At 37.3% G+C, this 13831-nt stretch overlaps 1 protein-coding gene across 7 annotated transcripts in view; it reads right to left on the bottom strand.

The window, feature by feature from the left end:
- Nucleotides 1-13831, bottom strand: part of Rere (arginine-glutamic acid dipeptide repeats) — a 379832-nt gene that overhangs the window by 208454 nt on the left and 157547 nt on the right. The gene's annotated exons all lie outside the window — the stretch shown is intronic.

Below are 13831 nucleotides of genomic sequence, written 5' to 3'. Positions count from 1 at the left end.
TCCTTTCGAAATATATATATATATATATATATATATTTCGAAAGGATAGTAAATTAAGCTAAAAGAAACACTTTTGGGCTTTTTTTTGTTTTGCTTACCACTTTACTGATAATTTAAAGAACATGGTAATGTCTTAATTATTTTTTGTCCAGAAAAGAAGGGATCCCATAGGACTACCCATATTCAGACGAAGAATTACTTCCTCAAAATTACCCATCAAGCCAGGAATGGTGGGGAACACTTATAATCTTAGCACTTGGAAAGCTAGGACAGACAGGAGGATAGACAGTTCGAGGCCAACCTGGGCTATGTATAAGACCTTATCTCAAAAACATGGGTGGAGGAAAGAACTGGGGCTGCAGACTAGCTCAGTGGTATAGTGTTTGCATAGCATGCATAAGGCCCCAGGTTCTAGGAAAGGAAGGAAGGGAGAGAGGGAAAAAATTACACATCAAGGCAAAATTGTAAATAAATTTTTGCAGCTAGATGTCATTGTATATTCACAGAGAAATGGATTTGCAAAATGCTACTTTATTTTCAATAAACGTTTTTGTGAGGAAATAAAATATGTAAAGACAACTAGCTTGAGCATGCTATTACAATATCTTTTCAGGCTGGAAGCACAGCTCAACTGGTAAAGCACCTGCCTAGCAAGCAAAAAGCTATCAGTCCAAACTCCAGTAAAAAAAAACAAAGAAACCAACAATGACCTTTTCATTTAAACCAAAAAAAAATAAAATAAAAACTAATCTAGTAGCTTATAATTTTGATTAAATGTTAACCTAAAAACATTTTACTTTCTAATTATAATTAAAAAAAAAAAAAACAAGGAAGCCAATCAAAGATGGAATGAAACCAAATTACATTTTCTTCAGGGAAGAAGAGTGCTTTCTTAAATTACATTTAGTAAGGGAATACGGTAGGGCAATTATTTTTGATGCATTTAACAGCTAGGTCTAAAAGGTTGATGGTTTAATATTGCACGTTAAAATTCTTTTTTAAAAGAGCAATGATTTTATGGAAAGCAGTATCTATAGAAAGGTTAAAACCCTCCACATTACCAGTGAAGATCATCACAAATCTTGGGACAGGGAAGTCTGACTATTACTTACTGAGAACTAAAGGTATTTGCACTCAGTGAAAAGTAGGAGAGAGTGATCATAATACCCACACTGAAAAAATTCCTTTTGTCTTATCCTTTCTCCTGACCCTTCAGAATGAGTGTATCTTAGAACAACTCAAGTTTTTGACAACATGCAGGCAAATCCTCCACTGCCTCATGTCACGTTAAAAGCCAAGAAAAAAAAAAAAGGACTAGTGATTTGGAGTCATTCTGCCAGTGGACAGTCCAGTCCTCCATAAGCACTAAATGACCCACCCCCCCTTAAGATTTAGATGATGAAAAAAGCCCACACTAAAAATTCTGCATATCCCTCCAGGAAACTTTCTGCAGGTTAGCAGGATCTTTATACACAAAACGTGTATCAGAAAAAGAATATAAATGTCAGTTACTTAGAATTCCCCCAAGTGATTGCTCTACGTGGATACAGAATCACCAAACCTGCAACCAATGCAAAACAGTGGCTCAGGAATGTGTTACTGACTGAGCTTTCTACCTTGTTTCAGGGTCCCAGGTGCTGAATAATTCTGCTTCAACTTTAAGGAAACATCATTTAACAAGCTAATCTCAAGTGACAAGCTCTTCCCACCATGGTAGATACTTCTCTTCATAGCTCTAATTTAAGTTTTAAAAAAAAGGGGGTGTGGAGGAGGGAGAGGAAAGCAGCCTACCTACTGTTCACTGGCTTCAAAACAAATAAGTTACTTCCTAAGTAATCACTTCTACTTTCCCAAGGTTCAAATGATGCAAAAACTTGCTACATTCAATGATCTGGTCCCACACTCTCCTCCCAGAAGCTCCATTCTAGAAAACACAAACCCTCCTCTTTCATGCCACAAGTCCCTGACTATACCAATCTTATAATTAATTGTAAGTTACCACCAGAGGGAATAAATTTTCAAGGCTCCTTTGCAAAGAAACTGCAACACCTCCCTTCTTTCATAAAACATTAGCAGTTCACATTGCCTGTCTGTTCAGTTGCTTGTCAGTCAGAAGGTCTGCACTGTCCACATTACCATCAATCTTGCGAGCTCAGAAAATCATACTCACTTCTACATTCCCTGCATGCATCAAGAACTAATGTACATCATTAGTGTAGGTAAAATAAGATAGAACTGAATTAAATGAAAAATGATTAATCATGAGGACTAGATATAACTTTGTTCTTTTTTACATAGAAAAAAAGACGTATTTATTCATAACCAACAGAATCATTTTTATGGTAAACACTCTTTCCAAGGGCTGGTGGAGTGGCTCAAGTGGGACAGCACCTGCCTAGCAAGCATGAGGCCCTGAGTTCAAACCCCAGTACTGCAAACCCTCTCCCCCTGCTCCCCAAAAGTACACCTGCTACCCTGAGACATAAAGCAACTAAGGACTATAACTTGTATATTAAAACAGTGTTTCAAAAAAAGGAGAGAGGACCTATGTTCTTTCATATTTCACTACAAAGTTACACTCAGGAGAAATATACCAGGGTTTAGAAGACAGGAAGGGAACATGCTGGCATGTCAAGGGCAGCTACTTCATCTGTTTGCCTAAACTCCTCCCAGCAGTCTCACTGGAGACTGCCTCACACACCTGGCCTGAGGGCTAAGACTGCAGTATGGGGGCAGGGAGAACAGAGGGAGAGAATCCTCAAACCTAACATCTGGAATCACTACAATGACATATTAATGCCTTATTCTTAGACCAAAAACCTACCTCTTTTTGTTTAAAAGTTTCCCATAGCAGCACAAATTGATCCAAAACTATGATTTCATATATGAGGTCCCAATACACAAGGCTAATAATCTGCAGAACAAGTGGCTATGTCAAGAAATTTCTATCAGTATTCTGAAACGTATATGAAAATGCAGATGAGCTCACTAAAAAATTAAGTGACATAAATAGTAGAAAGTTAACACAAATAATGATAAACCACAGACAAGATCAGGGGAAGGTAATATGAAGTAAAACTTTTCAAAACATATCAAATTTATACAGAGGGGAGGAGATGTACTGCTTTGACTTGATATGTCTAATTCGTTACTTAAATAAAACATAAAAAATTACTAGTTAATTTTTTATTAGTAACTTTGATACAAAACATACAGTGATCCAACAAAAAGACTGCATTCCAAGAAACAATTTGGAATTCAAATTTCACAGAAAAAGAATTCTACTTTTTATTACTCATACTATTACTCAAAATAAGGTTAAACTAAGGCCAAGTAGTCATCAGAACTATTACCCCCTTTTCTCATTAATCAAGCAGCTATTTAAGAAAATAATTCATATAAATGTTTATAGTTAGCACAAAAAGTGCTTTATTTGGAAAGGAAAAGATAACAACATAAGTTGACAGTAATGTTTAAAATCTCAACTGCAAGGTATGCCCAATAATCATCTAAAAGCAAAATGACTTGGGCAGATTTTTACGCAATTTATGAATGATTGCATGGATTGTCTAAAGATGGTTATAAAACTGGTTTTAGTCAGCTGGATCAATGACCCTCAATCCCCACAGACAACACAAGCACTTCAGATACCTTTTGCTGCTGTTGTTGTTTTTAAACAAAAAGAGCCTTTTCTTTAGAGCAGTTCTGAAAGAACTGAGCAATGCTGATGCAATCCATTAAACACATAATGCATATTTTCAGAATTACCCATATGAAAACACGTATTTACCAGATTGTGTAAATGACTGCTGTAGGGCAAATATACATTCTTTAATCTTAAAATCAGCATGCCTGAAATTGGCCAGAAAAATAAATGGGGCTATTACCATGGATATCAATTATTCCAAACAACACATGATGACTAATTTTCTTCTTTACTAGGGATATCTGAAAATGAAAGCATGGGTGTATGTCGAGACTTACACCCATGCCTCTGCATAGGAATGGATCACATGATTAAAGGGACCTCAAATCCTTGTGAACAGGAAGCAATAAAACTCACAATTTGGACAATAATGCTGAAACTGGCTGTTTCTCATAACCTCAATATAGTTTAGTGTCCAAGAATCTATTGTGCCATCTACAAAACAACAGAGCCAGGGAAAGAAGTTAGCCAAAATTTAAAGGCAAATTCTCAAGGTAAAGGAAAGCCCTTTGTGCTTTTTCAACCCTCAGCAAATCAGCGGGTTTATGTAAATAGAGCAAGAGTGCTCTCAAGGGTAAAAATCACAGTCTGTCATATCAGGCAGTTTGCCATCTTGAACACAAAGAACCTGTCAGCTTTTCCCTGACAGCCTCCTCACTGAGCACAGTGGACATTTATTTCACCTCGCAATTTAGCAAGCAGCACTACATGCCCTGGCATTAAAACTGTGTCACAAAACACAGGCAATGCTTAGCCATTTCTCTGTCCCAAGAAGAATTTTCCTCTCATCAATGTGTTTCCACCTATTCATCTTTGAAATAACTTCTCGCTCTTTTGCTAAGCATAGCAGTACTACTCTAACAGAATATGAATGTCTAACAGAAAACCCTTTACTTGAGAAAAAAAAAGCACATGTAAATAAAGTCGTTCTCACAAAGAGATTTCCCAGAGATACAGATGAGTAGCTTAGCAGTGAACATGGGAAGTTAACCCTCAAGACTGCTCTGCTCATCTTTCCGTTTCTCTTTCTCAGAATTCCTACAACCTTTCTGGTTAGAACCATTTCAAACAAGGTAACTGGTGGGTCTAATACTGCAGAACAAAAAGTTCACAAGTGGCTGGGCACTGGTGGCTCATGCCTGTAATCCTAGCTACTCAAGAGGCAGAGATCTGGAGGACAGAGGTCACCCTGGACAAATAGTTCTCAAGACCCTATCTCGAAAATACCCAACATAAAAAAGGGCTAGCAGAGAGGCTCAAGCAAGTACGAAGCCCTGAACTCAATCCTAGTACTGCCAAGAAACAAAACAAAAAGAAACAAAAAGTCCACAAATATCGATCTACTTAATACAGATCCCCGCCCCCTTACCAAAGCAGCAAAACGGTGTATAATACGTGTGTGTGCACATGCTAGAAATAATGCTGAAATATTGGCACCCAAATTCCAATCCAGAGGTACTGGCACACAGCAGAGCCGCTAACAAACCCTCCAGTCTCTAGAGTCAAACCCCAGCACCATACCTGACCTTCCTAAACAATAGTATCCTACATTCTGCATGGTAAGCACTCAAAAACTGTATGAGGAGAACAAGTTACATGAGCTCCTAGTGCATAAGAACAAAAAGAATGCCGTCTTCAAAAAATAACAACAACAACATTCTTTAGGAAGTAACAACTAGGAGTTCTCTGCAAGATGTATTACTCTTAGGCTGGGAGAGGATGCTAGGTAATAGTCAAGAGCTTAAAAGGGAGAGGGAAACGCTAGAAAACAGCACCTCAATAAGCAAGCCCTTCCAGTCCTTTACTGTGTTTTGACTTTCAACTGTCACCAAAATTGGCTACATTTTAAAAGATTATAAACTCCCTGGGGGGGAGGGAAATTTCAAGTAACATTTTCCATTGGTTCCTTCCTTTATAAACTTGATGGCAACTTCCATGTATTGAAATATCTGTCAATTTCTAACTAGTGCTACAAAACTTCCATGAGCTTTTGTCTGAACATAGAAAACCATATACTTCTAGCCAACGATTATCTGTCTTTAACCTCAATGCTAACATGGAAAATTAAATTTTGAGAAGGGCTGGCAAAGAAGAATGGGAGATTTATTCAAATTTCCACATTTCTCTTTTCTAGAAGTTAGGAAATCTTCCAATGCATCAAAAGCTTAAAGACTGATCCCAGATAATTATCTCCCTAACTCTAAGAACGGTGTTCATGTTTTTGGAATAAGTGCTGCAGCATGACCCCTTCCCAAATCATTCGTATGTTACACGGGCTTGAGAATTCAATAAAACAAGAAAAAAGCAATATCATTCTGCCAAAAGCAGAAATAGTATTAGTTATACTGACATCTAAGTATCAGCTATGGTTTGGCGCCTGCATTACCCAAAGAAAGAACTTTTTAAGTACTCTCATCTTCACAATTTATTATGAAAGTGCTCCTTTAAAGCTCCTCTTATAAACTCATATTAAATCCCTACTACAAATATGATTCTGGTCAGTTTAACTTCCAAATTCCACTTAAGTGATGTGGACCTCTCATGTAGTTTAGAAGTTATGTTTCTGCACAGTTTATGTGCCATAAAGAGAACAGAGGTTATCTAAGGGGAAATTTTTATTGTAAAAATTGGTGATGGGGCTGGAAGTATAGCTCAGTGGGAAAACAGATTAGCCTAGCATGCATGAGGTCCTGGGTTCGATCCTCAAAGCCACCATAAAAGAAAACAAAAGGGCAATTAATCTAGATAGAGAAGCAAAGGTATTACCAGCATTATAGACCTCACTCACTCTTTTTTCCCCTTGTGCACGCCCCCTATAACTAACTTCCTAATGCTTAAAAATGCAGATAACAATCCTCCCCTAATTCAGAAATTCCTATCCAAAAACTAAAAACTAAAAAAATTCTGCTATAAGATCCCTATTAAGTAGAGAGTGACTACAAATGGAAATGCTGACAGATCCTTAATTCAAAGATTAAAAATAGAATACAGCTGAAACAATGTACATTTAGGAAACCAATACAGGACAGTAGGCCTAGTATTCATAGACAAAAAAAATCATTAGTGACAGGTAGGTTGATATGAAGATCCTTCCTTCCCCAAACTGCTTATCTGATTTGGTGTCACATCCTGCAGGGTCGATTTCAAGCAACACTGCTTGCTTTTCAGAAACAAGGCACTGGGAGCCCAGACATTGCAATAAATGCCTCAAACCAATTTGTAGTGCTCACTGGAAATACACAGGAGAATTCACAATGTCTGGGCTATAATTCTTGTTTGGCAAATGATTTTATTATAAACTTGTATCATAGTGAATCCATTTTCTTTACAGATTTTCTGCTACTGTTTAATGGACTGTCAGTATAATTCAGACTTCATCTATTTAAACTCATTCAAGCCTGGCTCCTGATTGTACAGTAAATGGAACATATTTCTATTCAAAGAAATTAATGACAGTTAATTATAGTCTGCAGTTTTCAATTTTGTAAAAGCAACTGTTCCACAGTTCAAGCATCAAGCTACAAAATTTCCCATGCCAGTTATTTTTCAGTACATTATAGGCATACTCATATTGTATGCCTTCCTTATAAGACTAATATAAATATTCAGTTAATATTACTTCCTATCCAAATGTTTACCTCCAACTTCTCACAGTGGAAAGTGTGGGGAAACAAGTCTCACTGTCAGTCTGAACAAATAGATGTTCTATTATCATGGATTTTTTTTTTAAGTTGCCAAAGCTAAACATTAAATTTTTCTACCTATTATTTTTTGCTTACTATTAGGTAAATTTCTAATATATTTCAAATCAGTCACAATGTCAAGATTAAATGAAATTCGTTGAAAGTAGACTAAATATACGATATGGACTTAGATAAACAAAGCACACAGCACCTATTAATATAAACTGAATTGCTTCTAAGACTGATAGTCTGTTTAACAGAAACTTACTTCAGAGTTTTAGTTAACAGCCAATAGCACATTCCTATGACTGGCTTTTCTTCTTAAGTGTTTTAATATTAGTCTTACCTAAACCAACACACAGATGCTTAAGAGAAAAGGCATGCAAAGAACTTTAAGAGCTCATAGAATAGCTCAAGTGGTAGAGTGCCTTACTAGCAAGCAAGAGGCCCTAGGTTCAAACCCCAGTAATGCAAACAAACAAACAAAAAAAGCACTTTAAAAGAAATTTACCAAATTAACATCTGAATAATAAGGCAAGCAAACTGTAACTCGAGGGTCATGGAATGACAGATTAGAATTCACAAAAAAGAAAAGTAAGCTGTGCATTAGTGGCTCACAATTGTAATCCTAGCTATTTGGGAGGCTGAGATTGAGAAAATTGCAGTTCAAGGCCAGCCCCGGCAAAACAGATGGAAGATTCCATCTCCAGAGAGTAACCAGAGCAAAACAGACTGGAGCATACTTCCAGTACCGCACCTTCTTTCCAAGAGCAGAGCCCAGAGTTCGAACTCCAGTGCCACTATGGTGGGAAAAATAAAACACAAAAGGAAAGGAAAAACAGACACCTTTTACCTACCCTTCCTCAGCTGGCTTTGATTCATTCTCCTCTCTTATGGGTACATCAGTCCTGTCCTTCCAGGAACTTCCTCAGGCTTTTACTCCTACCAGAGGCACTCTTCCTGTGTCTTCCTATACAATCCTGCCATCCTCCAGGACCTAAGTGAACTTACAGTCTGCCTGCCACAATCTTATAGTCTGTCATGTTCAGTGGGAATTTGCCCATTCACTAAATATTACTGTAACTGCTTCTCAGACTTTTGGTTAAGATCAAGTGCACCGCATATTACTAATGTATAACTTTATTTAAATTAAATAATTTCTACTGGTAAAATGAGGGATCAAGAGCAAGAACTTTTACCTGTTTTTGTATCTTGCCCTGCCTCACTTACAAAAAAAAAAAACAAGTCTTCAATATCATACACATAAAATTGGAATATTTTATCAATTGATTATAAAAATGCTGCTAAAAGAATAGCTGATATTGAATACACCTCATGACAAATCCCACTAGCTTGCGCAGAGTCTATGGCAGTTTGAGTAGACTCGATGTTTAATTGACTTTAATTTATATAAACTTGTAATGGCAAGTGAAATCTGTTCCCCTCTGTTCTCCCTCTCTCCCTTACATTAATTGTTTATAGTTACTATTGTTTGCTTAGGTTTTTAGGTTTTCCTTTTTTGAACCAAAGTCTGAAGATACTTTATAAGACTGAATAATTATTGAGATTTTAGGTCACTGAGTATTTTCAGCCCACTGTGAATTACAAGATTTCACCAGGTAGTTGGAAAAACTAATTCCACCCACACAAGGATTTCCAATTATTTCTCTCCTTGGGATTCTAAACATAGTAATTTTGCTTATAACATATACAAAAAATTGTTGGGGGGGGTAATGTTGTTTGTAATGTGCCACCCCATCTGTCACTTTTATAATCAAAATTAGCACAGGTTTGAGTAATGTGGTAGAATTTAAAGTATGTAAATGCTTCTTGATTCCTAAAAGGAGATGAAAGATTCCATTTATTGTCAGAGCCATTGAAAATTCTGGATGTTTCCTACATGAAACTATTTTCAACACACTTCAACGAGTGAGTGCAGCTGCCCTAGGCCAATATAACACTTACTGAGAGTTCTGCTTTAGTATACTCCTTTTGTAATTTGTACCTTGGAAAAATAATGTTATGAACATCTGCTGAGAACAAAATGAATCAGAACTTTAGGGGAAAAAAATTAAGACTTCTCCATTTTTAACAAACTGGTAACAGCCTGATAATAGGCAAGTTCTTACCAAGATTATGTTAAAAAATAGAAAATATAAGGTATTCTACATGGAACAGAATCATAAACTCAAAAACCATTCACACACAGACTTAAGGGCACCACCAATGTTCAACTCAGTGCTGGAAATACTGAAGTGAATAAAAATATCATCTTTCCCTTGACATGTTCACGATCTAATGTAAGAAGTAGACATGGAACCTGGCACCAGGGGCTCACGCCAGTAATCCTAGCTACTTGGGAGGCCGAGACCAGGAAGATCATGGTTCAAGGCTAGCCCAAGTAAGTAGTTCTTGAGACTCCATCTCCAAAATAACCAGAGCAAAGTGGATGGAGGTGTGGCTCAAGCAGTAAAGCACAGAGACTGCTGACTGAGCACAATGTTCTTCTCCCTTCCTTAATAACAGAGCATCTGGTGCTTAGCAAGGCACATGACCCCTACAGAACAAAGTTGACATTTCCCAGACTCCTTTACATTGGTTTAGTCACGTGGCTAAGCTCTGGCTATGGAATATAAGCAGACCTATAACTGTATCAATTTCTGGGAACTGAATCTTGGAAAGGGAAAGTCCTACTCTTCCTAACCTTCATGGTAGAATGAAAGCAAATATATGAGCTGGAAATAGAGAATGAGATGGAGTCCCAGGTGACAAAGAGAATGGAGGACAAACACAATGGAAAAGAAAAAAGGTCTAACTCTAGCTGAAGAAACTGGAGAAGAATCTATATGTTCTGATATACAATTCAGCATCTTTGGGTGCTGCATTCAAGTACCTTTAAATTATTTTTAAATGGGACAAAATATTTAAATTGAATTCATGAATACCATCCAAAACACTGATTCTAAGGAAACATTTTTATTTTTCTAAATAGGGAAACCTAGGAACAATCCTAGAAAGTGCATTTTAAAAATAGAACATGGAGCCCTTAATTTAAAATGACAGAAATAGCTTGATTCGACACTATAAACTACTTATTACCTTCTACTAGTACTAAGAATCAACTCTTCAAGTTCACAACTTCCTTCCCGAAGAAATCTTACATCTGAAGTTAAATTTCTAGCCTGACCCCACCTTCCAAGTTTCACAGGTAGCCATTTCTCCTGCAAATTGACTGGCATGTGAACAGGGGTGGACATTAAGAAGGCAGGTTAGCTGGCCCTTTTCTTTTCCCACTTGTTTTTGGCAGCACTGGGATTTGAACTCAGGGTTTCGTACTCACTAGATGCTCTACAACTTGAACCATGCCTCCTATCCTTTTTGCTCTAGTTATATTGGAGATAGGATCTCACTTTTTGCCCAGGACGACCTGGACCACAATCCTATTTTACACTTCCCACCATAGCTGGAATGACAGATGCACACCACCACACCTAGCTTCTTTCCATTGAGATAGTGAGCCACTGGTGCCGGGGCTATCTTTTTCCACTTCTGTATAGATTTAATTTCAGGACTTGAGAGGGAACTTATGGATGTTTGTTCCAGAAAAATACAGGGAATGTTAATGGCCAAATTTTCTGGAACGTTGTATCACTTATAAAAGTTAAAGCGTGACTAAGTGCAGCAGCACACACCTGTAATCCCAGCACTCTGGAGGCTAAAGCAGGACTCTCAAGTTCAAAGCCAAACTGAGCTATGTAGAGAGATCCTGTCTCAAAACAAAAGTTAAAGCTGACTATATACTCCCAGCTACTCAGGAGATGGAAGCAAGAGAATCTCGAGCACAGGAATTTGAGGCCAGCCTAGGCAACACAGAGGTATGTCTGTGGGGGGAGCGGGGTGGGGGGAGGGCACACCCCACAGGAAGATGTTAAATGCACAAAAACATATATTGAAATACTTATCACAAACAAAAAAATCAATTTTGCAATGTAACAATATATATACTTCTTAATTGATACATTAAATAACAAGGTTTACTAGAGGTTATTCCCTTTACATTCTCCACACATTCAAAGTAATGGTGAGTATAAATATTCTTTTAGGTGCTTTTCTCCATGCAATGTGATATTCAAATACTTATGATTTATACTGGTGTCCTTGTGGTTTACTGCCCACCTTCAGAATGGAATGCTAAATGGAACGTTGTCATTTGAAATTTAATGAATCAACAAAAATGAAGATGATTTTTTTTCTCCCACACACGCCCCTGCATTCTATTCAGTCTCCTTAGTTGGCCATATATGCCAGGTTAGGACCTAGCATTAAGGGCATACAAAGTAGCATTAATGGTTCAGATTTATAATCACTGGAATGGCAATAAATGGAGGACATGTTAGAAAGTACATTACACAGTTGCAAATGGCATAACTCCACTCACATTAATTAAGGAAAGTGACCATACAACGTACATTTAGCAGTGGTTTTTAGTGGCTTTAATTTTTAACTTTTGTTTTTCTGAACCTTTTCAATTTTCTTTCTTGGGAATGATTAGGAAATTTGTGGAAGTGACATAAAAGAAAGGCTTAAAGGCAAATATAAGTGCACTAATAAGCTGAAAGAAAAAGGAGTATGTGAGTTCTAGGTAAAGAACATAAAACTGGAGCACCACTGGAACACCTCCACTCATTTCCAGTAGTGCAGTAGCAGTTATATAAATGATACTGGAAAGCGAGTTGGATATCTACAGATCCATGTAGCAGATGCCTCAGCACTCAGAATCCTAGCAGCTGGGAGATGGCAGAGTAACACACATAACAAAACTGATGGGCTCTACAAGCAACTAGCCTGCACCAATCCTGACCTGAATGCCAAAAACAATTTCCCAAAAACACTGTCTTCGGTGCAACCAAGTATCTATTTTTGGGTAATTACTGCAGACTTCAAAATCACTCTAGTTTATAGGCCTGAAAGACAGAATGGAATTATCTTCCCTCAAAGTAACAAAGAAAAGCATAACTTCCCCAAGTCTGAGTGCTGCGAGAATTCTCAAATGTAAACTTCAAAAGCTTTAAGTATATTTTTGCAATATGGAATAGTAATAATGAAACCACTACTTTTCAGCTAATTTCTTCCTTAAGGCTGCACTACCTCTTAGGAGGGGAAGATGGAAGGATTGTGGTTTAAGGCCTGCTGGGACAAAAGATTTGGGCCGCCCCCCCCCCCCCCCCCCACATCACAAGCAATGACTAGGCACAGTAGAGTGCACCTGTCATCTCTGCTACACAGGGAAGCACAAACAGGAGGACGACCACCCAGGCAGCCATAAAGTGAGACCTTAATCCAAAAATAACTAAAGCCAAAAGGTGAACCGCCTGCCTAGCAAGTGCAAGGCCCTGAATTCAACCCTTATATAGGGAAAGGGGTGCGGGGAAACTATTCCTGCTGATTTAAAAACATAACACGTCAGATGAGATCTTTTTGTCATATTTCCACTCCCTATCTATACAAAAGGGAAAAATTATAATTATATACAGCATTACCACCATTCCCACATCAATCTGGAAACTACATAGTACCTATGTTTTATAATACTAGAACAATGAGATGCCAAGTCAAGTAAAGTTTGAAAACTAAATACCATCTAATAACACTGACAGCCTGCCTGAGAGCCAACAGGTATATGTAGCTTTACTAGTAGAGCACAAATTAAAATGTTAATGTAAAATTTGAGAATAATGAAAAGCAACAGATTTAAATATTTAAAATCTGTATTACATACTCACTCCATTTCCCCATAATAGCAACTATCAATTTGTTTTACTACATCAACCTCTATTGTCTAACATGAGACACTAACACTCCATCTGTCAAGCATCAACATTTCCCCACCTCAGGAAGAAAGTCTCAACAATGCCTGCGGCCTTCAAAGGGACATAAACAACTGCGTCACAGTCATTCACAATTCAGTTTACTCATTTCCATGCTACACTATCATACTCAACATTACTGAAAAGGCATTTGTGTTAAGACTACTGTATAGAGAAATTTAAATATAAGTGAAATAATTAATTTAGGGATTAAATGAGTAAAGAGTTGTGGGATCTCTTTCATATATAACATATATTACACGGTCTAATTAATGTGACCACAATTTTGTTTTTTCTGAAGACAGGGACTCATTATGTAGTCAGGCTGCTTCCAACTCCCAAGTACTGGGACTACAGGCATGCACCACAATGCATGTTTAGTCTGAGAACATTTTTAATGGTGAAACAGTGAAAAAGGTTTAAAGAGACTTGATATTTAACCAATGTATAAGAACAGCTGTTGTATATGAAATTTAATAGGTTTGATAAAGTGACTTTAGAAATTTATTCATTTCAGAGCATTTAAACTTTCACTTAGAAGAACCAAGTAACTACCTTCTCCCATCTATTTAATG

Source organism: Castor canadensis, chromosome 7 (genome assembly GCF_047511655.1).
Source record: "Castor canadensis chromosome 7, mCasCan1.hap1v2, whole genome shotgun sequence".
Taxonomy (NCBI): domain Eukaryota; kingdom Metazoa; phylum Chordata; class Mammalia; order Rodentia; family Castoridae; genus Castor; species Castor canadensis.
The sequence above is the reverse complement of the archived record's forward strand: the minus strand, read 5'-3'. Positions and strand labels throughout refer to the sequence as shown.